General features: G+C 50.0%; 2 long non-coding RNA genes across 3 annotated transcripts; both read right to left on the bottom strand.

Moving 5' to 3' along the window:
- Positions 1 to 6510: 6510 nt before the first annotated feature.
- Positions 6511 to 9050, bottom strand: LOC118173440. Its single transcript, XR_004754191.1, has 2 exons — positions 8999 to 9050; positions 6511 to 7170 (listed from the first exon to the last, which is right to left on the bottom strand). It is a non-coding gene; the product is annotated as an uncharacterized LOC118173440 (long non-coding RNA).
- A 19-nt stretch (positions 9051 to 9069) lies between these two features.
- LOC118173439 lies at positions 9070 to 24001 on the bottom strand. 2 transcript variants are annotated; one of them, XR_004754189.1, is made up of 4 exons: positions 22866 to 24001; positions 20420 to 20558; positions 18547 to 18637; positions 9070 to 9171 (listed from the first exon to the last, which is right to left on the bottom strand). It is a non-coding gene; the product is annotated as an uncharacterized LOC118173439 (long non-coding RNA). The 2 variants fall into 2 exon arrangements; XR_004754190.1 differs by lacking the exon at positions 20420 to 20558.
- Between the last annotated feature and the right edge of the window lie 1513 nt (positions 24002 to 25514).

Genomic DNA, 25514 nt, shown 5'->3' with positions numbered 1-25514 from the left:
ATTATCACAGGAGGCTAGCTACCAGCAGGAAGAACATCCCAGCCCTGCCAGAAAACAGTCCCTGCGGGGATTTCCAAGTGCATCCAAAACCAGCTGGTCTGAGACCCCACTGACGTGCATGGGTGAGGAATTCAAGAAAATAGTAAGTTCTTTAAAAAAAAAAAAAATCAAAAGAAAAATCTTCTTACCTTCATAAACACTGTCTAAACTGCCTGAAAAGCAACACTGCTGCATGACTTGAGCAATGCGGACTGCGGGGTGCATTGGAAGTGCCTGGGAAGGAGCCTGCAGCTCCCAGCACCTGAGGACCAGCAGAACCTGCAGGGTTGGAGCATCATCATGTGTTCCTCATCGTAACGCTGCCAGTAATGCTTCTTCATCAGCCTTGGCCGGGAAGAAGAGCTTTTAAAACAAGATTTCAAATGCTTACTTTTTTATATCATTACATTGCACCACTGTGGAAAGCATCGAGTCTGCTCCTAGTTACACCAGCTTGGGCTTTTGGGTTTTCCTTTTGGATTTTTATATATATATAAGCATAAACATACATATATATATAATTTATATATATATACACAGTCATACCCCATTGATAACACACTGAGGAAGGACAACCTGCCTGGAAGCACTTTTCCCAGCTCCTTGGCAGCCCTGGTGTGATGCTGGTGATGGCAGTGCTTTTCCAAGATGGAAAGGTGTCCTCAGATGCTTCGATGTCCAGAAACAGCTGCCGGTGGAAGCTGGCATTCATGCTGGCTGCATGTGGCAACAAGCCATTTCTGTGTCAGGAGATGGTCTCAAGAAGGAGCTGAAGGATCAGCAGTAGTTGCTGCTCGGTGAGGTTTCATGGGGGTTTGAAAAGGAGTGAAGTTGTGGCTGATCTTGAGACAGAGGGGAAGTTCAGCTGGGGTACCTGCAGACATCCTAACTGCTGCACAAACGTCACCCCATGGGGAAGGGGATGCAGAGGCTGGCAGGGCAGATGTGCCCAACAGCCCTGATCCCTCTGCAACCAGCGGCTAAAGCTCCCATTTAACTTCAATGGGGCCAGGATTTGACCTGGATCTCAACTAAATCCACACCCATCAATGGATTTGCTTGGGATGTAATTCCCAGGATTAAAGGGAGTTTGCCCTGCAGTGCCCCGCACCACAGCTCCCTCAGAGCTCAGCACCCACGTCCCACTGCTGGCCAACGCCAGCAAACCTGTACGAGGTCCCCATTTTTAAACAAACAGACAAGAGAGAGAGAATGAAAGAGAGAAAGAAAAAAAAAGGAAAGAAAGGGTAAAGAAAAAGAAGAGGAGCATTTATTTCCCCTGCAGCTGTGCTCTCCCGGACAGAGGACTGCTGTGGCAGGACAATAACGCTTTATGTGGTGAGGTTAAGTTTTAGTTACTTGAAACTATCAGCTCTTCTGTTCGAATCATCTTATTACCTCCCCAGTCAAACACAGCTTCCCTGCTGGCAAGGATTCGGTCATGCTGTTAAAATCAGACACGAAGGGCAAGCAGGGCTGGATTTAAAGTGATCTGCTGGGAGCTGCCAAACCCTCCGTGCTGCTCACCCCACAGGGCTGCCCAGCCCCTTTCCCAGTGCTGAGCCCTGCTTGAGAGGAAGGCACCTGAGATCTAGCTCTGGAGTCGGGCTTCCAACTCCCAAATATTCCCTCTGTTTCTGACAGTGATAGGCAAGCACCTGGCATCAGTTTTGGTCCTCTCCAAAATACTTAAGATGTCTTCATGTCCAGTGAGACGTCACTGTAGACTTGTATTTTGCCTTACTTCAAACAAATCCTCTCTTGGTTATCGGCTCCCCCTCCCACAGGTCACAGAAAGCAGCATCTCATATAATTATCCCTCCCAACATGTTCAGTGACCCACACAGAAAGAAATGGTCCTAACCCCATCAGCCTGAGCTAGGCTCCAGCTCAGCGAGTTACTTAATATTTGGGCACACACCACAGTCGGTGGTGCTAAGCATGTGATACAGCCAACACACATTTTGGAGCTGACAAGCTAAATACAGCAGACGTTGTGGCCTGAGGAGGTGCTACTAGGCTTTGCTAAATGTCGCCTGGAGAGGCTTGGAGGTAACAAAGCCTTTAGGCAAGGATTTGCTCCTCCAACTGCCTGCTCTCACACAGAGGGACAGGGCCACCAATCTGTAGTGAAACAGGAGGAAAACAAGTTGCTTACACTGTTTCATTGCACTGAAAGCCGCTGCTGCTCCATCCAGCCTCACCCTGCCAGCTCCCCTTCCCTCTGCCCCAGCACAGACATGCTGCTGTGTTGGTGTCATGGTTACGGAGAGGAGAAGGTAAAAATCAATGATACTTCAGCAACACCAAGCAACCAGACACTGGCTGTCATCGGTGTCTTTTGTGGGAGACTGTCTCTCAGTCTCCCGGTCCGGGTGAGCCTCTCATGGATGAGCATAACTGCATCAGGCTGAAGCCTGGCTAACACTGTGCCAACATCAAGCCTGTCTGTCTGTCCGTCTCCGAGGTAGGATGCTGAGACTCATTAGCAACAAGGTGCACAGAACGAACAGGCAGCACTGAAGGAAACGTGCTCATGAGCTGGGGGTACTTCACCCATCGAGGCACCACAGCTTGTCCCCCTACAGCTACCCCAGAGCCTGTGCTGGTCTAAATCACTCACAAAACTTCCCAGCACCAGCCAGCTGGATGTTTCTGTCAGCCAAAACCCGGGTGCCCCAGCATCCCCTACACCACTGCAGTGTGGTGTGGGGCTGACACTGTGGACCAAAGCCTTGGAGTTGCTCCAGGTCTGCAAACATCTCCAAAGGGAAACTGTGGAAACCCGTATCTGATCCCTCCCCTCATGCCACTGCAGGATTTGTGCTCTTGGAGAGCTGCGGGATAAAGCTCTGGTGTGAAATCCCCCCTGCTACTAGCCTGCTGCTCTGCAGTCTTGACCACCAAAAGAGATGCTGCTGCATTACCAGTTCCAGCTCTCAGGAGTTATCCCGTGTCCTCAGAAGGCAACACAGAAACCCAGCTATGGGCAGCCTCCTCAGCTGCCTGCATGTGCGACCTCACCCTGTGCCTCCTTTTGGACTAAAAGGGATTTTCTCCTGCACAGCTTCCTTCCCGATTCCTTGGGATCTCAGTCCAGGGTGCCCAGGAGAAAGTACAAGTCCAAAGGGTTTAAGCAGAACTTTCTCTTTTCCAGGCCTTTCCAAAGTCCAAGATTCTCAGCAAATTGCAGGATTGTTTCAAGGCAGGCAGATGCTCTGAGCATAGCCCAGACTTCATTTCACCCACCTGATTATTTTCCATCTCCCTTCTTCGAATAACTCTTCAGTAGCATGATGCAATGATCCAATACACTTCCATCCAAGTCCCAGGCTAGAGGGAAATTTGCACACAGGTATGTCAGTGTTGCATTACACAGCAAGAAGCAACAGGTCCCAGGAGCATCCCAGGGCCCCCAGATGCTACCACTGCTATCTCCTGCCTTAACACCCGGTGAGCATTTGCCAACACTTGTCTTTGGGTGGAGAAGCCAGCTCAGGGACATGTCTCTTGGCAGGGCAGAAGCAGTGGAGCTTCTGACACCTCTCCTAATGGCTCAGTCCTGTCCTTCACATCATGTGGTCACCAGGGCACAGAAAAACAAGCAGTAATTACTGGCATTAAAAACTGGCTGCACAGCTGGGCCCAGAGAGTGGTGGTGAACGGAGTGAAATCCAGCTGGTGACTGGTCACCGGTGGTGTTCCCCAGGGGTCAGTGTTGGGGCCTGTCCTCTTTAATATCTTTACTGATGACTTGGATGAGGAAATTGAGTGCATCCTCAGTAAGTCTGCAGATGACACCAGGTTGGGGGGAAGCGTTGATCTGCCAGAGGGTAGGAAGGCCCCACAGAAGGACCTGGACAGGATGGGTCGATGGGCAGAGAGGGCAATGGGATGAAGTTCAACATGGCCAAGTGCTGGGTCCTGCACTTCAGCCACAACAGCCCGATGCAATGCTATGGCTTGCGGCAGAGTGGCTCAAAAGCTGTACAGAAGAAAAGGACCTGGGGGTGCTGGTTGATGCCCACCTGAACATGAGTCAGGAGCGTGCCCAGGTGGCCAAGAAGGCCAAGGGCATCCTGGCTTGTGTCAGGAATAGTGCAGCCAGCACACCAGGGAGGAGATCGTCCCCCTGTACTCTGCTCTGCTGAGGCTGCACCTCAAGTGCTGTGTTCAGCTTTGGGCCCCTCACTACAAGAAGGACATCGAGGCCCTGGAGTGTGTCCAGAGAAGGGCTACAAAGCTGGTGCAGGGCCTGGAACACAAGTCCTATGGGGAATGGCTGAGGGCACTGGGGGTGTTTAGTCTGGAGAAGAGGAGGCACAGGGAGACCTTATTGCTCTCTACAGCTACCTGAAAGGAAGCTGTTGCGAGCTTGGGGTCGGCCTCTTCTCACAGGTAACTAGTGATAGGACTAGAGGGAATGGCCTCAAGTTGTGCCAGGGAAGGTTCAGGTTGGAGATGAGGAGACATTTCTTCTCAGGAAGAGTGGTCAGGTATTGGAATGGGTTGCCCAGGGAGGTGGTGGAGTCACTGTCCTTGGGGGTGTTTAAGGAAAGGCTGGATGGGCCTGGGGACATGGTTTAGTGGGTGACATTGGTAGCAGGGTGATGGTTGGACCAGATGATCCTGGAGGTCTTTTCCAACCTTAATGATTCTATGATTCTGTGATTATTATTTTGTTTTCACAGATTATTGATCCTGACTTCAAGGAGACACCATCTCTTATCTCAGGCACTGGAGGATGCCAGCATGACCCTGGGTTTCCAGATGGCTGGCATGATGATCAGGACAGTTTGCATCAAAGCAAGGGAGGCAGCTGCCCTCTGCAGCCCCATCAGCCACACTGATCTGATGGGGCTAGTGAAATTAATTAATTAATTGCCTTCATCCTTTGGTGTATGCAAGACAGCTTACAAGAACCATCTGTTTTGCATTTCACCTCCTTTCCAGTGCAAACAGAACATTTTAAAGCATTGTTGGTGTTCCAGCAGACACCTCTTCCACTTCTATGGGACCACCCAAGCCATTGCTGCAGCCCTCCATCCAAAAAGCACTGCGAGGCTCTTGGGTCTTCAGCAGCCACCAAAAGCTGTGTTAACAACAGAGCTGGCTGGCTCCTGCCTGAACAGCGTTGCCTCAGTGTTTGCAAACACTGTCTGTAACGGGGTACGAAGATGAAGACACAATTGGCAGCGCCTGGCCTGGGCTCACTTCCAGCAGCCCTCGCTGCAGGGAGGGGGTGGCCGATTCCCTGAGCAGCTCTGTGAAGTCATCCCCTCCCGACGTGCCTTCTCCCTGACATCAGCTGAGGAAGGCAGACACAATAGCGGTCCTCTGCTACAAAACTGGCTTCTGAAGGTACCAGCAAACGCTGCCTCTGCTCAGCTGGCCTCCTGGGGAGCACCTGACACCGGGGCATGCAGCGGGATGCAAGGACCAGCAAGGCTGAGCACTCACAGGCAGCTGAGCAGAGTTTGTTCCCTGCTGAAAGCCAAATGGGGCTGAATATCTGCAGCCCAAAGGACAGTGGTGTTTCCGTAGGGATGCCTGAGCATCCTTTGCTCCCAGTAAAGCAACACAGAACTGGGTGACACTGGTGGGACAACGCCTGGGAAAGGCAAGAAGGACTCTCCCAGCTCAGCCCCTCTGCTGTTCTGCACGCCCTCTTGAGCTTGGCTTGGGAGCATCTTCATGCCTGCACCACAGATACCCAGGAGTCTGTGGGCTCAGCAAAGCTGCCATCCGGGGTCAAGGTCCCACAGTGGAGCCTTGCACAGCCCAGAGACCTGCATGTGGATGCAGAAGCCTTCATTTAAATGAGACAGAGGTAACATTAGTGATGAACATCTTCCAGAGGTTCTCCATCTCCAGTACCTTTGGCACCCAGCAAAACACCCAGTCAGAGGGGAAGAACTCTCCTGGGGGATGGTAGGACCCAGGGTGCAAGCCCTGGGAACAGGGGATGCTGCAGACCTCCTTGTCCTGCTGTGGTTTTACTGGCTGCTGAGCAGAAGCAGTTCTTTGCCCCCAAAGAACGCCTGAGCATTGCTTTACCTTACGGCCCTAAATCTGCATGGGGCCCTTCAGAAATGTTTTATCCATTCAGTATCCCTCCTGCAAAAGTGCCCATCTGCATTCACCATCCTCCCTAGTTTCCAGATTTAATGTTTTAAGTCAGGTGGGATGAATTATTTCAAAAGGGGCAATGGAACACATACAAATAAGTGGAATTTCTCTTCCTTATTCCAGAAATCAGCATGAGGCACTTCATTCTTTACAAACCTCTTAAGGAATTAGCTGGAAAATGAAACATTTGGCCTTTTCATTACTTCTCCCCCTTTTTTCCTTTTATTTATTTCAGTGACAAATTAAAAAAAAAAAAGTTGAAATCATTGGAAAATATTTACAAAAAAGGAAGAAACTAAGTGTTTCATTTCTAAACAACAGAATGAGCAAGACATTTTAGTCTTTTTAGCATCTTCATGCTCTACTTTCTAATTTCCATAGCAGAGGGGGGAAACTTATTGAAAAGATGCAGGAAAAAAAAAAAAAAAAAAGGAAAGCTGGATTGCAGAGGTCCTGGCTCCTCGTGCTCTAGAAAAGTTGCCAAAACTTATACTTGATATATACTTATACTTGATCCTTGAAGACTGTATATTAGCAGTGGAGACATATTGGTGGTGGAAATATTCAAGAAGCGATTTAAAAATAAGTAGCATACCTCTTTGCGTTCACATTCATGCCACCAGGTTTCAGTAGCAGCTGAAACTCATCATGTGGGCTTATGACTCTCCGGTGTCAGATTTAGCTTCTCTCCTTCCCATCTCCAGCTAAGAGACAAGTGGCATTCCTTCAGGCTGGGGACCAAAGCCACGTCATTGACCACAGCAAAGCTGCAAGTTGGTCATTTGGCTTCCAAACACAGGAGAAAGTGTAACTTGTGAATAAACTTCCACTGAGCGACTTTCCATCATGACCAAGTCCGAGATAGTTGCGGATCTGTTTGCAGATGCTCTGCCAACAAGGGAGGAGACGTTTGTGAACGTGGCCATTTGCGGCTGCCTGGCTGTATTTATTTGGCTGGCCAGGGAAGGACAGCTTTGGAAGGTCTCCTCACGTGTCCTGGACCTTTGGAGAGAAAACACGTACCATGAAGGCTGTGTGTAGTAACACATGCTTTAGAGATGTTCTTTAAGGAGCCTCCAAGCTCCTGCAAACCAAACACACCTAAATACCAAATGATTTTCAACCAAATTCCAGAGGTAACAGCAACAACTCTCATGCCAAAACGGGGAGCAGACGGCCTCCTGCATGAATGTTAGACTTCCAGAGAAGGAATTTCATGCTTGGGTGACAGACTGCTGAGAGCCAGCCAGGCTCAGCTGAGCCAAGAGGATGCTCTGAACCTCCTGCAAGGGAGATGCTGCAGCTGCCCCCGGCGTTTCACAGGCTGGGCAAGTTGGTGCACTACCCAAAAATGCACATGCAGGCTACAAACCTCTGTGGCATTTGCCAGTACCCTCGACTTCTTTATTTTTTTTTAACCAATCAAGAATCCTTCCCTGAAACCTCCCTTGAGCAGTGATACCCCACCACTGCATGCCCTAATTTCTAGCTCTCTCTGTAAGCCATCAGCCCCATCCTCCTCCTGTAATTATGCTGCCCAGGGACAGGTTAGCACAGCTGTACGCTTCGCGCTTGGGACGAGCCGGCTCTGCCAGCCCGATAGGAGCCAAGCAGGCAAGTTTCCCTTGGCCAGGGCTCCCACCACTCTCCCACGATGAGGTCTTTATTCGTTTCCACCAGCAGCCTCCTTTGATGTTACTAAGTGGGGAAACACCAAAGAAACCTCGCTGAGATGTGTTTGGTGCCCTCAGAAAGCAGCAATGTCCCCTCGGTGTCCCCACTCCTACTTCAGGACAGCTCAGATGCTCAGTCCTCCAAAAGTCACATAGCACCTAAATCCCACCAGTCTTTTGTACGATTTAGGTATAAAGTAGAAAGTATGCTTCCAAATCCCTCACTGAATTCTCCAGGGAGAGTCAAGTTGGACCACATCCGTCCATCAAGTTGGACCTGCCATCAACCACAACTACAAGCAGCAGTCCCATCACAGCCTCGCTTAGAGGCTTCAAGAGATACCAAATGGATGCCTTTGGACTGCAACACATGCTCCAGAGTAGGAGACATCAGGATGTTGCAAGGGCGTCATTTGCCATGCCACGTAGCCCCTGGTACCTGCACAGAGGGAACAGGGTCCTTTGGTCCAAGGATCCTTAGGTCTACCACAAAAGAAGGATCCTTAGGTCTACCCTGCTTGCCCAAGCAAAGACATGGTGAAAGAGTGATGGAGGGAGAGCTGCATGGATTAGGATTTGCAGAGCAAATAAACCTTTCCTTTTTCCTCAAAGTCAGCTTGAAGGATGCTAATAACCCTGCTGAGAACTAACAGAGCAGTTCTGGGCTGACCACGGCAAATGAACAAGCATAGCTTCATCTTCATCACTGGCCCAGGCAAAGCATAGTCCTGCCCAGATCTTGCTCTCAGGAGCTCAAACTCAAGGGCTGTGCATGAGCTCTGCCTACAGCCTGGCTGTTCGTGTTCTGCCCTTGAAAAACAGCCATCCCAGAAGCAGACTCCAGGCTGAGACTGGATCCCACAGTAACCCTTAAAACCACTTCTAAGAAAACATACAAACAATGTTAATGCCCATAGGACAGGCAGAGACTTCAGAGACCTGCTCTGTAGCCCTTTCTGGACAATCACCCTTTAAATTTAGCTCCTAAGACAAGCTTGTAAGACATCCTGGCAGAGCAAAACAAGATCCCAAGATCCAATCGTACTCGAACCATCATCATTAGCACTTCTAGCACGGCACAAAACGCATCCCTAGCCACTGGAAAATCTGCTTTCCCTGAGCCAAAATGCTGCTCTGCCAGTTGTTTGTGCTCTTACCTCAGAAAACTCCTTTCCTGCCTGCGCACACAGGGAAGCAGCTGCAGCCTGCCTGCAGTGCACTGCACACGTGCTGTTGCCACGAGAGAGCTGCGATGCTCCGGGGGCACGCTGCGGCACGGCTGGACACACACGGGAGGCAGTGCTGCAGGAGGACCCCCTTGGTCAAGTCACTAAGATAAAAATTAAACAAACAAACAATCAACAGCAAAACCCTCTCAGATGGGGGATGAGAAGATTTCCCAGCTGTCTGAGCCCTGGCACAGTACCAACGGCGCATACCCCAGAAGGATCAGTGACCACTTGGTGTTTCTCTCAGTAGCAATGCAATGCTCGAACTGTGTCATTATCAATGTACCTACTTAATTGGCTCCACCAGAAAGTCATTAGTGTCCCTAGGGTAAGTTAAGTGGCAAATGTCCCTGGATATTTCTAGTTCACAAAACTATTCCCAAGCACTTGGTTCCTTCAAGGCTTTGTCCAGCCAGTTGGCCAGTGAAAGATCAGGAACCATCCAGCTTGGGAAGTGTAGCTTAAATCACAGCTTACTCAGGGCTGCATGCAGGGGAAGGACAGATCTACGCATGCCCCGGTTCTTCTCTTAACCCCATGGCATCCCTTCAGAGTTGCTGTTGGAAGCAGGACGATGTGCTGAGATGCTTCCAGTCGGACCCAGGAAGACCGTGCTTATCTCTTCTGTCTGGAGGAGATACGCACAGCTCAAGCCCCGTGCTGGGCAGGGTTGGAGAGAAGCCCAAAGGCAAGGTTTGGCCCCCAGAGGCAGCAGGCATGGTCGCACACCCCGCCCCTGAAAGCACAGCAAGGCACAGCAGCACCACGCTGGTGCCCTGCCAGCAGCGGGAAGCGCCGGGGCTGCAGGCCCCTCAGCCCTGGCAGGAGCTGGCCTGGAGGTGCGCCTGGCGCCACCTCACCGAGGCTGATTTCTCTGTCTGGGCAGGAGCGCTTTTAACATCCCGTGCTGGTGCCAGCCAGAGTTATTTATCTCCCAGGCTGGGGTTTGGCAGGTAGAAAGCGTGGTGAAGGTAGATCCCACATCAAGCACATGCCTCGCTGCTGCACCCAGCAGCTTGGGCTGCCAGACCACACGGCTGAGCACCCCGCTCGCAATTACAGATCTTCCAGTAGCTTTGGCCCTTTCATCATCCAAGACATGCAATACCAAGCAAACCTGGCAACTGCTTCTCATTTGCCTTCAGAAGAGTTGAAAGAACCTGACCAGTATTTATAGCAGCAAATCATGCTAGTAGTCCACCAGCTGCCTTGAAAAAATAAAATAACTGAGGCTTTTCTGAGATTATTTATTTGTCAAATTGGATTCCACTCTTCAGTCCTCTGTATTTTTTTCCTTAAATACGGATTTTTCTTTATTTTGAGGTTTAAAATATAAAAAGGAGGATACAGAAAGGAAAGACGGGAGAAAACAGGAAAGAGGATAACAGAAAAATGAACATTTTTTAAGCTACAAAATTTTCAGCCACCAAAATTTACCCTCACAGAAAGCTTTACCAAGCTTCAAGACATCAAGAAAAAAAATAAAAAAAAATAAAAAAGCTACAATGCACAAATGCACTTCCTTTTAACAGACTCCTCCACAGAGACCCAGCAGTGGGAATGAGTCCCCCCACCTCCTCCCCAGGGCAGCACCCCTCCGGCAGGGCTGGAGCAGGATAGGAGGGGTAGCAGCAGGCACTCGGCTGATGCAAGCCTCCTGCTCAGAGGAACTTGCTCCTCACCAGAGCCCATCTGACAAAGCCTGTTGACCACAGGGCTGTGAGAAAAAGATGGGACCTGCAACTGAATTACCACATCTACTTTCTCCAGGGCTTGCCCATGAGTGAGTCATGGCAAGAATAGGCTTTGAGTGTAGCCTGGACCTGGGCATATAAAAGCAGCATTATTTGTATGAGTTTGCTTGAATTAGCAGGAGAGAAAAGCGCACGATGCATCAATCCTGCAAAATAAATACCGCGCTGCAGAGGGCTGGCTTACCCAAAAGAGATTTCCTGGGAAACGATCTCATTCACTGATCGCACACCCAGAGAGAAGACAACACAAAGTAAAGGACCGGCTGCGGCCAGCAGAGAGGTGCTGAGGCGTGGGATGCTCCAGGACACCCGAACCCCACAGCAGTGGCTGGGGCTGAGCAGGGAGCTGGGGCCATCCCTGCAGAGATGAACAGTGCCCGACCCCAGTGGGGGCTGCTGGCAGAGCCAGGGGACCAGCTCTCGCTGGCAGAGCTCCTCCTGGGTCTTCACCCTCTTCCTCCAAGAATTCCCCACTAGCACACAAGGGCACGCTCCTACAGCACTGCCCAGCCTCAAACAGGGAGGAAAAACCCCTCCTAAACCAAAGGAGACTTTTTTTTTCTCCTGTACAGAGTCCCTTGGGACCACCACCAAAAGGGCTTGAGTCATGCAGGTGTTCTCCATTTCCCTGGTTACTTTGGCAATGAATACTTTTGTCCCTCCATTTGTGTATGCTCCCTGTGTCAAAGGATCACATCAGGACAAGCTCCCCTGTCTTGGGGCTTAAGTAAGCGATAAAGCAAAACCTGAGCATCTCTCTTTCACATGGAGGGAAAGGAAGAAAGCAACGAGGATGAAAGGACCACTTGAATGAGGATAAGTGAGTTCACAAGAAGAGCACTGCTTCAGGGATCAATTCCACTGGGGAAGAAAACAAACCCAGAACTAAGAGACCAGCATGCTGGCAGGAAAAAGGCTACAGAGCAGGTATGGAAAACTGGGGAGGGGGGGAGAGCAGCAACCACAGAGAGGACAATGTGTGGAAAGAGAAGAACCAGGCTGAGAGACCAGGAAAGGTAAGAGACAAGCAGTGGAAACAGAGGGGACCAAGTGACAAGTGGGCAAGTCCGACACAGCTGGTAAATTATTCACCGCTGACTTTTCAGGGGTGCATGGTCACATCTCAAACCCCAGCAGGGGACACAACCTCTTCACTGTGCTTGTCCCCAGCGCCAGGCCTCTGGCTCCAGGCCAGGGCCCTTTCCCTGTTCCTGGAGATGCCCCCAGCGGGAGGCCCAGCCGCCCACTGTCCTTCAAAAGGGCACCTTCCTTTGCAGGGTCTACTAAAGCTCTCAGCAAATATTAATCTTAACAGCTCTATGCAACCTTTAGTGATCTGCTGCTATTCACCGGGCTCCTGAAGTCTGGGGCCCCACCCAGACTTCAGACAAACCAAAACTAATGCAGAAAAATTCCAGTGATGATTTCTGCAGTTCCCTGTACAGTCTAAACAGACAGCCTGTGTGTGACAGGAAGGCAACTATTTGCTTGTCTGCCTGAAGCTCACTCCCTGGTTATCAGCTCCTTCAGTTCATATCAGGGCAGAAAGAAATCCTGGCAGGCAGGCTGGCATCGCTGGGGTCCGTGCCTTGCTTTTATCTTGCTGATGCTGGGAGGGATGCCACAGACTTGCGAGTGGCATCAAGTTCTTCCTACATCCTTCCCAGAAATCCACAAGATGCCTTTGATGGGAAGGAGCTGGTGATGAACTGCTAAAGCCAGGGTCCCACAGGACCTCAGAACTCCTCCCTCCTCCCAGCAGCTCTTGTACCAGGCTCACAGCTAACAAAGATCATCTCCTACACAAGGGAACGTGTCAGAGGAGCCCATGGGAGAAGACAAGCCCCAGCACCCAAAATACTGCTCTGCAGCAAGCACATTTGACTGGCCACGCCGCCTGTTGATGCGCTAGCGGAGAGCCCCTGGCTGAATCCTCTTCAGCTTCCTTGCCAGCCCCAGGGTCACAGCAGCACGCAGTGTTCATGGTGCAGGGCCACATCCCTTGGCAGGGACCACCACTGAAGCACCGTGTCCTTTCATCACCCAAGGCTGGAGCGGAAGCACACAGACGGCGTTGCCGAAGCAGGTAACATCACAGCAATGGCTTCGCCAAGCCAGGGTGCGTGGTTTAAAGATCCTTCTCCTTCCTGACGATTTGGAAGTGAGTTCTGATGTCCAGCGGCTTGATCATTCAGTATTTATTGTCCCTTATCTTCATGGGTTTCAACAAAATACGAGCTGAGAAGCTTCCCACTGAAAAAATGCAGCCTCAATTTCCACCTTTGGAAATAAAAATTTTCCCCAGTGCTTTCCAACAGGAAGCCTTCTGTTAGGCTTCAACAACAACAAAAGCATTTGGAATTTTTGGAAGGCTAAGAACTACCGATAAGAAAGACGTATTCAGAAAAGGCAGATAATTTTCTCTCTGTCATTAAAAATATTATTTGATTTTTTTTCCCAAATGTCAATTTTCTGACTTCTGATTGTGAGTATTACACCTCACTTAGATTTCAAAATTAATTCACACTAACTGTGACTGATTACTCCCCCTGCCCCAAAGCATTTCAATCAGATCTAGAGTCAGCTGGAAAACGAAGGCACTTTGTACAGCAAAGTTTCACAGTGCTCTTCTGTCCACACATGTCAAAATCTGGGGAAAATTAGGAAATAAAACCAATCAGGGCAAGCAATAGTGTAACTATTTCCACCACACTGCTAGCTCTCCCTTGCCCAGTGGGCTACATGCCCTGGCACTGCCCACAACCCATCTGGGTCCAGGAAGAGGGAAATTTTTGTGCATAACCTGAACTTTTAACACTTCCTCAGGCGCCTTCCTGATGGAAGGGTATTTCATTTAACACCTGCAATGGGTATGACACAATTCTGAGAGCTGTCAGTTTTTTCATTGATCCAACAGTGCTCCTGGGCACTACTGGACGATCAGTAACAGCAAAGGGTGAGGATCTTACTGCCAGGACACAATACGAGCATGGAAAGATTGAGCCTCAAGGACCCAGCTGAGGTGGTCAGGAGAAACTCCTGCTGTCCACTGCTCTCGTCTCACATGCTCAGCATGAAAGTAGCAGCTTGAACCTGGTCTTTCAGGATACCATTGTCTTTAACCAAGTTCCTCAAGTACCTATCAGACCATATTTCTTTCTGACCACCTCGGTTCCTGATGGAGCTTGCATGACCATGATGTGCACAGCGCTCCTGCACCCAGGGAGCTGAGAAAAGATTTTATCCAGCTGTGTCATAATATTCAATGACAGAAATCTTTAGGGCTCTGAAACATGACAGTCAAAATGAGTTTATACAGAAATATTATGTGGGCTTTCAGCAAACCAGACATCTGTCCTGGACCAAGGCAGCTGGAGAGGACAGGCTTATTGCAGTGAAACCAGGCTCCTGTCACTGAGAGTTCAGGCCAGTTGAGTGTCTCCTAACACTGCAGATCACTTCCAGAAAACCAGGGCAAAGCTGAAGGGCCACACTCCTGTCCCGTTGTTCACCATATTCTTCCTGCCACAATCTGCTCCCCACTGTGGACCCGCATACAGTGGGCAGTATGGAGACTGGTAGCACAGGGTCCAGGGAAGCGAATTGTTGGAACTGTCAGGCCCAGAGGCTTTCCACAAACATCATGCACCAAAGACCAGCCATTGCAAGGTCTTCTTCACAGCCAGACATCTGCTGCTAACCCATTCACACCTCAGCAGTAAACACATTTCTACTCAACCCCTGAAGCTTTTGTTGCAGAAGACCCAACTGAGGACACTTAGATAAGAGAGCATTTAGATAAGGGAAGGTATAACCACTTCCCTTTGGTTCTTCCCCTGCAGCTCTATCTGCCTCCACAATCAGTACAGTGGCCTGATCTGAAGCTACCAAAGCCCTGTCCCTGCTCAGCGCTGGGTGCTCCTGCTACCACAGCCACAGCACATGGAAGAGCCATCCCTCCATGCAGTCAGTGTTTGCAGACCCCACGGACCCCCGATCCCTGCATTTAAGACAGGAACTACAGCTGTGCTGCACAGCAAAGGGCAGAAACATATGCACAATGCTTGACCAACATCATCTGCCTTTGATTTGGAGTTCATAGTCCTGGGGCTGCTTTAGCAAACTAGTTCTTCCCTAGGGTGGGTGAGCAAACACTTATCCATTAGCGAGTCAAAATCATGGAAAGTGTTGAGCACATACAATTTTTGTAGACTCTCCGTTCAATGCACCTCCTAAACCCTCCTGCTCCCCAGTGGCCAGTCAGACCTCTTGGTCCTTCTCCCACCTATTGCATGGGATTCTCCTCATGCCCTGAGCTACCCCAAGACATGGTGAAAGAGAGGGTGTCACCCCAAGCATCTTAGAGGAGGAAATAAAACTGCCTGAGCAATCTCCTTTGTGCAACTCAGGGCTGGAGGCGTAACACAACCAGCGAGCGCAGATCCTGTCACAAGCATGTGGCTATCTCATCAGCGTATGCTATCTGCGTTGGGTTTGGAAGGTGATTTCCCCACTGTGCGTTAGGCAACTCACTATGCAGCAGAGCTCCAGCCACCAGCAGATTTAAAAAAATGCATGTTTGCGCACTGTTTAGCAACAGCAAATGATTCTCCTTTAAAAAACTGCGCAGCACGAGGGGAAACCACACCAATTGTTTACCAAACACCAGCTTCTCAGTTGGCTCTTCTCCTTCTGCCACTGCTAATGCAGAATATAAAGGCAGAAACAACCCCATCAGGGTTTATAATAGATCAGGATCGGGACCATTTCTGCAAGGCTTTCTTCATTTTTGGCCTGATGTAGCAAAAGCCTGTCTACTTTCCCTTTTTGAAGGAAGGAAGGGTGGAGGAAGGCAAAAATGCCTTTGGCTGTGTCCAGCAGCCTTCACACAGCTCCTGCTCACTGGTACCTCCTCAGTGCTGGGACTAGAGCTTGCCTGCACTCAAGCAACCCATACCAAAACTTGAGCAATTTTGTGAGCAAGACCATGCGCCTACAGGATGTTGTTGTGCAGCCTCTGAGAACAGCTCACTCTCAGCAACCCCAACCTTGACCATCATTTCCGCCTCTTGGACAGAAGAGAGGAGATCATCACCCACATCCACAGCACGGACTACTTTGTAGCTTTTGGACACTTGCAGGTCTTTCAGAATTGCCTCTGCTCAGCAGGTTCTGCTCACTTGGTTTTGACTTTTACACCAACACAATGATAGAAATATTATCCCTACCTATAGGAGGAAATGACCTGGATCTTCAGGACTCAGCTCACCAGCTCCAGCTCAAGACAGGGAGTCCAGACCCAAACCAAACTCTCCCTGAAGCACCGTGTCTCCATCCATTGCCCAAACGCCATGGTGTCTTCCAGAAGGCAGTTATAATAAGGATAGTATGGGATGGCCTGGCCAGATGGAATCAGAACACAGATGCCGATCTTGGCTCAGCCTTTCACCAGTTCAGATATTGTAGCAGAGCTTAACACTGGCTGCAAAAGTCAGTTGAGATTGTGGCAGAACAGCCAGATGGTCTGGTCATGCTGCACTTCCAGTGCCGGCAGCACCCATGTCAGCCAGCTTAAAGAAACTGTGGGTCTGTGCATCCATGCTGGAGGCTGTAGTGTGACCGCACGCAGACAGAGCTGGGTTACATGGTCTTAAGCAAGTCACTGTACCTTCCAGAAAGTCAGGATCCCTGTCCATGAGGAGTGGTTTGGGTATTACCACTCCCAACTCACAGAGCCCCAGCTAAGACCTCCAAGACGTTTGCACAACGCCGTGATTACACACCGCCTGTGTGATGCTATGTGATGCTGAGACACCTACCAGCAGGGTCATGGGGAGCTCTGTGAAGGATCCCCAGCTGGAGGACTGGTTTCAGCACCGTCGCAGACTGTTTGGGGTAGGCAGGCTCACTGGTGAGACCCACGGTCAGGTCCAGCCTCAGAGCCTGCAAGTCCACAAATGCACACAAAAGGGTGTGATGAGAAACATGATTTAGCCAGGCTTGCTTCTCAGCAGAGGCCACAGCCCAGTACATAGAGGCAAACCAGAACCAAGCCCTGTGGACAAGCCCTACTGTTTCCCAGAATTTTTTTCCGACTTAACCTGGTTGTCACACCAGAGGGTGGTGAGCTTTTGAGCACGTCATCACGCTGTGACATGGTAGCTCACCAATGGGCTGCGCAGGCTGATCGAATTCGTCCCTGCTCAGGAGAGGAACAAAGACCACAAAATTAAATACAGAGCCTCCTGGGAACAGCACACTTCTCTCCCACTTTGCTCAGCACCACCACCAGACCACATGTTGCTTAAAATGTCCCAGGACCCATCTGAACGCTATCAGCTGCAGGGACAAGGTGCAGTTTGTCCTGCAGGGACACGAAGCAGCTTTATGTCCAGCCAAGATGCAAATTCAAGGAAAGAAAAGGCTCAGAGGGAAAAAGGCATTGAAGTCCTCTAGCTCAACAGCTAGAGAGTCCCTAGCCAGAACTTCACTGCAGGCTCTGTGCAACGGAATGGATTAAATCCCTTGCAAAAACCATTTCATTTAGATACAGGGGCTAGTTTCAGTGAACCTCAGGGATTTCAGCTGATTTATTAGCTAAACCAATGCAGACAGACATAGACAGATTATAGCACTCATGCTCAGAGTGCCAAGGAATCGACTTCAGAAGAATCGATGTAAACTTTTTTAAGACCAATTTCCATACAGCCTGAAAATGAGCAAGAGCAAGAAATAAAAGAAAAAGTAACCTCTGTTAAATAGTTAAACCATAAACAGCTTCTCACTGGATGAAACAAGGAGTGCTGGTGGGAAAGAGATCCTAGGAAAAGGTGTGGCCTATGCAGGGCACATATTAATGCAGTGCCTGAAAAATAAGTGAAAGAGAGAAGATGATTTCATTTTGTAAATACTAAAGACCAGACCAGTCATCGTGAGTGCCCATCCTTGCTGCTCATCCTCAACATGTGTGCACGGAGTCATGAAAAAGACTGCAAAACCTCCAAAAGCTTCTCTGCAGGCTGGCTCAGACAACAACTCCTCTACAGACAGGTGTGACGTGCTCCTATAGCACGTCACAGCCCTAGCTCACATCTTCAAACCAGAAACCCTTCTGCTGTAGATTGTATATAAACTTAGACCAGCAAGATCCTTTCTCTTGGGTACACCACTCTCAGACTCCATCCTGCAGTTGAACGGAGCTGGAAGGACCAGGAGCACTCTTTGTCCATCACCTTTGGCCAGTGCTGCAGTCTGGTGGGTCTGGAATCCAGCACACATCCTGCATGGTCCCAAGAGCCAGAGTTGAGCAGAGGAGCCTGGAGCTGTGCAGGCTACAACTCTCCGCCAGCTAAAACCACAGCTCACCAAAACCCCATGGCACTTCATGGCTTGTGGAAAGCCAGGATAGCTTTCAGCTGCCATGGGATGCTCTCCCATGGGGGAAGCTACAGCCGTTTGCCCTTTAATGTTTTGCTCAATAATCAGCTCTGGGGACACACAGCGCTTGCTGTTTGTGCCTCTCCCTTGCAGAACCCCCCTGGGGGTTATTAGCTCCATAATAAGTCTTGCTCTCTGCACCCATCTGCGCTTCCCCACCCCACTGATTTCTTTATTTGTTCTGTGTTAGGAGATGAACATGCTCAGGGCATGCAGCTGTTGCGGCCTGGTGATGGAAGTCTGATGGCCAACAAGCCCCCTCTGTCAAGGGCTGTCTCACTATACCTGCTTGTTCAGGGATCCTTCAGCTCCATCCTCTCCTCGCTGGTGTGACAGATAGTGGGGGAGGTCAGCAGTGCCTTTTGGTGGAGCCTTGCTGGAAAGAAAAGGAGAGGATGGAGTCCTAGCATTTGTCTCCGTGGGCAAATCACAGCTTAGCTTGAGGATGGGATGGGACATTAAATACTGGGATAGGGATCATACTTAAAATGATAAAGGTGTCTGACAAGGTCACAGCATGCGCTTACCCAGGCCTTGCCACTCACCCCACTGAAGACAGACGCGCTGGCTCCATCGGTGGCACCATAGTCACAGTCCTCTACTGGGTGTAGATCCTCTGTGACAGCCAGGGAGTCAGAGGTAGGCTGGTGTCACAGCTGGGATGGTCTAAAGGCATAAGGTGACACCTCCTGTTAAACCCAAGATAGGTTGGGAGGGTAAAAAAGAGGGAGGCTGTTAGATATACAGAAACCCTTGCTCAAAGTCCAGGGGGTAAGCAGCACCTTTCAAAACAAAGGCAGGCTGAGAAGCAGTTCTCCTCCTCCAGCAGTCTTTTCCCAGCATAGCCCGAGCAGCAGGAGCAGCACTGGAGCTGCAATGTCTCCCCCAGAGCCTCGGATGGGACTAGAGCAGCTTGAGGCAGGGTGAGGGTCGGCTCTGACCAAGCCTGGTGCAATGCCACAGTGAGTTAAGGAAAGACAGCTTTAGCTGCCGTTCATTTAGCTTCCTGCTGCAAATTTCCCATCATTGCAAATTAGCGAGGTGTTTGCACCTAAAAGGCAGGCGAGCCTCTTACAGCCAGCTCAACACTCCATGGCCAGGGCAGCATTCACTTGCAGAAAGGAGCAAAGGTGCTTTTTATTTAAAAAGAGTGGGGGGGGTGAAGCTACTTTCTTGAGCACTCGGGGCCAGGATGGAAAGTCCAGGTAACACAAACACAGGGAAAACTTGCCGCTGGTTCTCTCCTCCCAGCAGTGGAGCTGGGTGAGATGGTCGCATGCGATTTCAAGCTGCCTCCAAACTTCAAGAGGTGGAAGCGAGGGAAGGGAAACAGCCCCCAACCCCCGTGCCAATTTTCATCGCTATTAAATATAATCATCTCTGCTCTCTTTAATCTTTGCTTCTCCTCTGAGACCTGGCAACAAAGGAAGCCTAGCAATGAGGCGGGGTAATTGTAGTGAAGAATGTAACCTCTGAGACAAGTTTGCTCAGAGCAAAGGGCAGGGAGCACAGGGAAACCCACCAGCCGCAGGGAAATGAAGCATCGCCACCTGACGGGTGAGAAAAAGGGAGCAGAGCCAGAGACCTGCTCACTTCGTTTCTTGAAATAAAGCAAGTGGATCCATTCCCAGCTCAGGGATTGATTCAGCACCAACCTCAAGCCTTCCATCAAGCATTTCACTACCTTAAACATTGCTGCATTTGTTAACAAGCAGGCAGCAAGGTTAACAGTAGTGTAGGCAAAGCAGGCAGTTAATTGAGGCAACAAATTTTCAGAGGTGGCAGAAGAGCTGGCCACACACCAGAGCCCTGCAGAGCTGGTTGCTGTGGCCAAATCCTCACCCACAGCATGGGAACGTCAAGTCATCTCTGAATTAGCCAGCATCAACCTTGGCTGCCTTTTGCAGCGCTGGGGAGGTGATGGAGATAACTGCAACCAGGCAATCGTTGCTGGGTACGTGGGCGCCGGAGGGGTTGTTGGCACAGAGCTCTGCAGCTCTGTCTGGAGATGCTATCGTGGAGAAATCCTGCAGTGGGGAGCAGCACAGAGCTGGGGTTTCCCCATGGTGCTGCTCCCCACTCCACCCTCATTACTTCTCTTCTACATTTCAAGTTGGAGAGGTTTGTTACCCGGTGCCCAGATTCCTCAATTTACTACCTGGTAGAAATATGGGGCAAGTTCATCCCCACGCTCCTCCTGGTCCTGCAGACGATGCCTCTATCTGCATCCTGAACAGGCATTGAAGGAACGCACTACTGGCTGGCTCAGAAGCTGTTTCTTCTGTTGTTTTTGGTTCCTTTATAAAAAAATATATATATATATAGCTTCAGTGCTGGGCTGTTAATGCCTGGAGTCAGCAGAGCATGGTTAACAGCTGGCTCTTGCCAACACCAGCTTGTGACCGTGCCCAAGCCAAGCTGCAGTTTCAGACCCCTTCTCCAGCTCACAGCAGTGCAGCTGCAACAGCTGAGGTAAAGCCATGGCTGGGGAAGCTGACGGCCAGTTTGGGGCTCGGGATACTAAAGTTAAAGGGACCTCTGGCGTCCCACCAGGCAAAAAAAAAAAAAAAAAAAAGAAAGAAAAGGGCTGTTGCAGGTGTATTAGGAAATTACAGCCTGGGCAGTCATGGCATAGATGAGCTTTGTTCCATCTTGTGCAGGGTGCTGTACAGGGCTGGCACTCCAAAAATCAGACTAAGCAGCCCTGTGGACCACCATGTATTCTTCAGAGCAAAACGAGTGTGCTCAATGCCACCAACACAGCACTGGTGAAAGGCATCTCAAGAATTTCCAGCATCCTCAGTAGCACCTTGTCTGGACCATGCCTCCCCTCTCCCACCTGGGCCGCCAAATTCAGAAGACCAATCCCACGGCCCAACCTATTCCTGCCGCTGCTTCCCTGCAGGACCTGCAGGCACTCAGGCAAGAATTTCTGCTTCTGCCCCCATCGCCTGGGTTGCTGTCCAGGCACTGAGCTCATGGACAAACCTCTCCTTTGTGCTCAGGTGAGCTCCTCCCTGGCATGGATGCTTGACTGATGGGAAAGGCCGTGCCAGCAGGCATGTTTTCATATTCTCATTAAGCACACCTTGCTCCAGACACTTTGCAGCAAATGTTCCTTTTTAAGGTCCATTGATTTCATAAATAATAGAGCAAAGGAAAGAAATACATCATGTAAAGACACAAGTCAAATAGCTTCTCCCTTAGGAAACCAACAGGATCTACAAAAAAAAATAACCCAGCAGGCACACATCGATCTTTAAGCAGAAGATGAAGTAGCATTAAAGATATTTCTTAATCAACTTAGCAGCACGCAGGTGCAGCCGTATTCCAGTAGGTCACCTTGAGGGGTCTTGCTCTACAGGCCTGCAGGTTTGTAGCCCACATTTCTCACAGGAAAACGCTTCCCAGGAAGCGGACCGAGACACTCGAACACCCTAAGCATGTCTGTCTCTTAACACAGAATGTCAGTGGGGTGGGGAGGGGGCCATGTGTGTGGACAACAAGGCTTAACACGGAGCTGAGAGCTCCCCTGGGGGGTTTCTGCTCGCAAGAGGCACAACCAGCTGTGGAAGCACCCGCAGCATTTTGTCACTGTTGTACTGCTCTCCCTGGGCCTGGGACTGAAGAGATCAGCTCCATTACAAGTGCAGCTGGAGCTCTCCCAAATCCTGCCTCTCCACCACACACACGGGATCTTAGTCTGCCACTGGGGCCCATTTCAAGAGCTTTCGTTCCCGTACATCCCCCACTCTCTATAGTTTTATTTTAGCCAGCTGCTCTCCAGCTGTGCCACCACTGCTCTGGACCACAACCAGGGAGATACCTGGGGAGAACAGTTTGAGAGCACGATTGTGCCATCTCCACCCCAGCCCCTTGCTTTGCTCCATCTCTGTATCAGAAAACATCACCCTACCAGGGACTGCATCTGCAGCCAGTGTGAAAAGCCACAGAAACAGAGACAGTAAACGGAGGGGGAGCTTTGCAAAGCTTCTCCAAGTCTAACAGCCGTTCCCTAAGACCTCAAAAGCAGAATCCAAATCCAATCACCCTCTTGACCTTACTGCATTAGCTGTATTTGAAGCTGCCTTGGGGACTGGTTTCTTAAACTCTGTCACCACCACCGCCGGCAGATGCAAGACGGATGAAATGCCACAGAAGCGAAACTGATGTACAGCTGCAAAACCAAAGCCTGCCCTCTCTTTCCCCACATCTATCCAAGGATCTGTGATTAAGCCAGATGAAACTTTCAACCACAGCAGGAGCCAGTGGACCCGCAGGCTCTGCTGAGCTTTCCTCTGTGGGAAGCCCAAGAGGCTGCCACGCTGCTTCTCCTGCTGCATCAGACCGCGGGCCTTGGCCGGGGACTGCACCACCGCTGCGTCCCGCTGGCTGCAGGGGAGCTGAGCACTGGATGCTGCTCCTGGGCCACCGATCCTTAGGTGGTGAGATGTCACACACCTCTGCCTCAGCCACAATTAGTAGTATATGGAAACAGCATTCAGAGCTTGCACAACGGCACCGTCGCCCCTATCTTGGCTGCACTGTCTGCTCACAAGAGAGCAGAGCAGCGTTAGTCCCTGACTCCTGGAGAAAGCTCTTACCTGGTGAGCCCAACGTGCAGCAGGGGCCTTCCCCAGCCACAGGCCTGCATCAGACGACACTGAAACGGAAAAGCATGTCTATTGCCCCAGGACGAAAGCAACAACATCCTCTGAAGCAACCACAGTCTTTCAGAGAAGATAGAAGGAAAAAGGATATTTCTAGGCTTTCATAGGATGAAAACCATCTGGCTGCTGACCCCTGAGGCAGCCTTCCTCATTGCATGGACCAAGCATCTACACATGGCGGAGTGGATTCACAAAAGGGGAGAAGCAACGACCACCCCCCGGCCCGCAACACATCACAAGGAGTTTCTCCTCCTTGCAGGACCTTATGGTGCTCAGCACCCTCAGAAGCTGAGAGGGCCTGTAAGATCTGCCTGTTTCAGCTAGCAGGGAAGTTTCTCCTCCATTCAGATGATTTGCGTATTTCAAGCACCAAAGGCTGGCTCTGGCTTTCAGCTGGGCTGTGTAAAGGTGACAATGGAAACTTTGCCCAAAACGGTGTGTTTTTGTAGGCCCACACGAGGGGAAGTCTGGGTGGAACAGCTCCCAGACAGCTGCTACATAAATACTCACAGAGGGAGTGGATGAAGGGAAGTGAAGCAATTCAAGAGCTCCATCCAGGCAACTGCTCAGCTTAACCCTTTCAGGCATCAGCCAAAAGAGCAGCTGCCACCAACCACACACGCTGCACAGCAGCAAGCTCTCAGAGTAAGTGGGATTGACTTTTGTACTACTACTTGTCGGACATCTGCTGCAAAACCATCCCTGTGGCTGTCTAAAAGCATCACAGCATGCAGAACATAACCATATCCTCGGCTTGACGGGTGTCCAGAGGACAGCAGCAAGTTACTGGCTGCGTAGAAGATGCCTGCAGGGAGCAGAAATGGTGAAAAACAGACATGACAGGTTTTTGGCACTGGGTCACCGTGCCCATCTCGCCTGTTTGGTGACAACACAGCAGTGGCTTTCCAGCTGTATTGGGTTATTGAGGGGGAAAGGCTGGAGCGAGGTGGTCAGTGGGGAAAGACTTCCTCACAGATGGCAAATTAATGGTCTCAAAGAGTGGTCACCCAGTCTGTCTCAGCTGCTGCTAAACAGGCAATGAAATACTCTCCGCCAGAACATCCCCAGTTGTTCTTGGTGCTCAGACCCCTCCTGAAATCATCCCACAGCTTCCTCTTCCATCGTGCACCCCTGGTCTTCGCTCAGCAAAGATCCCAATTAACTTCAAGCGCTTGTTTTGATTTTTTCCCCAAAAAAACAGGTCATGCTGGTGTGGGATAAGCCCTTTGGCAGGCAGCTGGCTTCCAGGAGGGAGGACAGGGAAAAAAAAGTGCTGGGCCAATAGTACCTCATTCTCGTTCACCAAGAAGGGGGCTGCAGCCTTGCCCTGAAGCCCTCGGTGACAGCATCATGCACCCTAGACAACAGAAGGGTGGTCAGCACGCATCCCCCAGCAGTGCCAGCTGTTGTGCTACAAGGACAGAAAGAAGGTAAAGGATGTAAGAGAGATGTGCTCTGGAAGCAAGCTGACCTCTCTCCTCCTGACACACTACAAACAAACCTTTAGCTCTTCATCCACAGAACCTGCATCTTAAAAGAGAAACATAAATTACTTCCTCTCCACCAACAAGAAGAACAGGGGATTGAAGAATGATGTTTGCCTGCAATGGTGGTTCTCTTACAGAGCTGGACAATTATCCCAGCTTTCCCAGAGATGCACTTAAAACTTCCAAAAGCAGGCCAAACCCAGGTTAAGTACACAGATGAGCATCAATAGGTGAACATTCTTTCCCATCACATTTCCTTCCCGAAACTACTGCTGATCAGGTTGCATTATTTGAGAACTTGCACTGTACTGGGAGATGAACCATTTCTAAAAGCAAGGGAAGAAACGAAGCTCCACTTTCACCTCACAAGCAACAAACCTTTGCAAATGATTTGTTTTCCTCCCTTCCTAGTCACTTGTGTTTCAGGAAACATTTTGCTCAAGAGTAGATCCTTAAAGACATTAGATAATAAGTGATGCATACCAAGAGGCTGGCTAGTTTAAGCCTGGCTACTTTGATCATAGATGGATTTTATTTTCTAGTTAGTTGGCAAACACGTGTACAGTTATACAGGCAGAGGATTCTCCTGGCCATCTCAATTCCCAGCCAGAAGAGCCACAGTGCTCTACTGCTTTTGCTTATTCAGTTATGAACTAAACTGCAATATCTGTCCAATTCCAGCTCTCAGACAGGAAGGAAAGTGGGCAGTGTTTGACGATTCTTACTTTTTCGCATATCATGGTTATGTTTAACATGCTCCATGCTCGTAGCAGCCAAAAAGCCATTTGCAGCAGCCTTCAAGCACAGCCTGCTTCCCCAGGGGGCCATTCTGGGCACAAAGAACCGTTGCTAAAAGTTGAGTGAGGTCATACATCTGGCAAATATAATGGCAACAAATTAAACTACTTTTTTAAGAACTTGGCTTCCAGTGTGCCTCCGAGATCCAAAACAAAATCTTTAACTCTTTATAGCCTCCTCAAGCAGAGCTCATCACAAACAGTTTTCAAGGTAAGTTATATCCCTGCATTGTGTAGAAGTGATGTTGGACCAGATACATACGTGCTCCTCCTTGCTCAGCTGGATCCACTGCTCCCTG

The sequence above is a fragment of the Oxyura jamaicensis genome, chromosome 12 (assembly GCF_011077185.1).
Source record: "Oxyura jamaicensis isolate SHBP4307 breed ruddy duck chromosome 12, BPBGC_Ojam_1.0, whole genome shotgun sequence".
NCBI lineage: Eukaryota > Metazoa > Chordata > Aves > Anseriformes > Anatidae > Oxyura > Oxyura jamaicensis.
The sequence above is the reverse complement of the archived record's forward strand: the minus strand, read 5'-3'. Positions and strand labels throughout refer to the sequence as shown.